This window comes from Entelurus aequoreus, linkage group LG05 (genome assembly GCF_033978785.1).
Source record: "Entelurus aequoreus isolate RoL-2023_Sb linkage group LG05, RoL_Eaeq_v1.1, whole genome shotgun sequence".
In the NCBI taxonomy this organism is placed as follows: Eukaryota; Metazoa; Chordata; class Actinopteri; order Syngnathiformes; family Syngnathidae; genus Entelurus; species Entelurus aequoreus.
The window spans coordinates 70401480-70403842 of NC_084735.1; the positions used below are offsets into that span (position 1 = coordinate 70401480).

At 41.2% G+C, this 2363-nt stretch overlaps 1 protein-coding gene across 1 annotated transcript in view; it reads right to left on the bottom strand.

The window, feature by feature from the left end:
- Nucleotides 1–2150: 2150 nt before the first annotated feature.
- plac8l1 (PLAC8 like 1) overlaps nucleotides 2151–2363 on the bottom strand; it is a 9119-nt gene continuing 8906 nt past the window's right edge. The window contains exon 5 of the mRNA XM_062046491.1: nucleotides 2151–2363. This exon is cut by the window's right edge and continues 432 nt beyond it. The gene's annotated coding sequence lies outside the window, so the exon portion shown is untranslated.

Genomic DNA, 2363 nt, shown 5'->3' on the forward strand with positions numbered 1-2363 from the left:
TTATTAAGGTATTATTTATATTTTATTTTTACATGTATTTTATAATATGTTTCATACTATTTCTTCTTTAGATGGCATTAACTTTAATTATTATCCAGTGTGCACGCCCAAAGGTGGCGTTTTTTCTCAATTCTCAACGCCATGTTTAGTTATTGTCAATAGGGCAGTGTGTGCGCGTGTTTGTATGTGTGTATTTTCATCTATTATTTATTTTGTGCATGAAAAGTGCCATAAACAAAGTTTGATTGATTGAAAAAAAAAAAAAACAGACTTTTCCAGAAGGTCTGTTGTTTTATGCCATTTTTCAAATCCACAGTTACTGCAACATTCTGTGTTTAAATAGTGGGACTCTTTTTTTCTGGCAGCACCGGGCATAAAAACCCAACTTTTTGTTGGAAGTTGGGAATTTTTTTTGGAGGATGGCTCCCCATTATCTAACAAGGACGTCCAGTAAACCTTTTAAATGCACACCCCAGGGCTTCAAATCCCACTTTTCCTCAACGATCACATTTTGGTACCCTTTTCTCGCCAGGGGGTCTTAAAAACCTCCCGAAGAAATTAACAGCGAGGGAACCAACCAGACCCCCTCCCTCAAAAAAATAGCATCCTTTTCCACAGTATCCGTTGTTTTCTGCCATTTTCTCAAGTCCACAGTTATTGCAGCATTCCGTATCTGGGCATAAAAACCTGACTTTTCCTAGAAGACTCCTGTAAAATCCTGTTTTGGCACAGGTAATCTCATCATATTCAAACTGAGTGAAATAGTTGCCAGCTCGTCACTCATATCCACTGGAGGTAACCAATCACACTTGTGCCCTTTGAGCACCCATCTGCTTTATGTTATAATGATATTTTCACACCCTTAGTGTGTGTGTGTATTTGTTGGCTCTTGCTGGCCAGCCTTTTAAGTTGAGGGAAGCGCAGCAATCAGGATGAATTCATTAAATCAGTGTTGGCAGACATAGGTGCAGGTATGAATAACTGAATAACGTACATAAACGTATGGAAAGTCACCTTAAAGGTGATTTACACTTTGGCAAGCCAGAGATTTTTGCAGGCCAAAATGCGCCGTATATAAAAGAGAGCACATTTAAAGCGTCAGCTGACCTTTGGTGTGCCAGGCAAAATTTAAAAACCTGCATAATCCATAAAGCGCTGTAGCGAGGCGGCCGCTAAGATTACGAGGCTCGTATCTCTCATACTGCGTGCAGTAAAATAATGCATTTTTGCGATAATGCCTTCTGATGAAAATCCGAGAGTCGAGCATTGCTTTTGTTCCATTAAAGGCCTACTGAAATTTTTTTTATTTATTTAAACGGGAATAGCAGATCCATTCTATGTGTCATACTTGATCATTTCGCGATATGGCCATATTTTTGCTGAAAGGATTTAGTAGAGAAAATCGACGATAAAGTTCGCAACTTTTGCTCGCTGATAAAAAAAAGCCTTGCCTGTACCGGAAGTAGCGTGACGTCACAGGAGCTAGGATTCCTCACAATTCCCCGTTGTTTACAATGGAGCGAGAGAGATTCGGGCAGAGAAAGTGATGATTACCCCATTAATTTGAGCGAGGATGAAAGATTCGTAGATGAGGAACGTTACAGTGAATGACTTGAGAGGCAATGATGATATCTTTTTTCGCTCTGACCGTAACTTAGGTACAAGCTGGCTCATTGGATTCCACACTCTCCTTTTTCTATTGTTGATCACAGATTTGTATTTTAAACCACCTCGGATACTATATCCTCTTGAAAATGAGAGTCGAGAACGCGAAATGGACATTCAGTGCCTTTTATCTCCACGACAATACATCGGCGAAATGCTTTAGCTACGAGCTAACGTGATAGCATCTTGCTTTAACTGCATATAGAAACAAAAGAAATAAACCCCTGACTGGAAGGATAGATAGAAAATCAACAATACTATTAAACCGTGTACATGTAAATACACGGTTAATGCTTTCCAGGCTGGCGAAGGTTAACAACGCTGTGCTAACGACGCCATTGAAGCTAACTTAGCAACCGGACTGCACAGAGCTATGCTAAAAACATTAGCTCTCCACCTACGCCAGCCAGCCCTCATTTGCTCATCAACACCCGTGCTCACCTGCGTTCCAGCGATCGGCAGAAGGATGAAGGACTACACCCGATGCGTTTGGCAGCCCGGAGACGTAGGAAGTCAAGGTGAGGTCGGCGGCTAGCGCGGCTAGCGCTCCAACAAAGTCCTCCTGGTTGTGTTGCTGTAGTCCGCTGCTAATACACTGATCCCACCTACAACTGTCTTCTTTGCAGCCTTCATTGTTCTTTAAAAAAATTGCAAAAGATGTCCAGAATACTGTGGAATTATGAAATGAAAACAGAGCT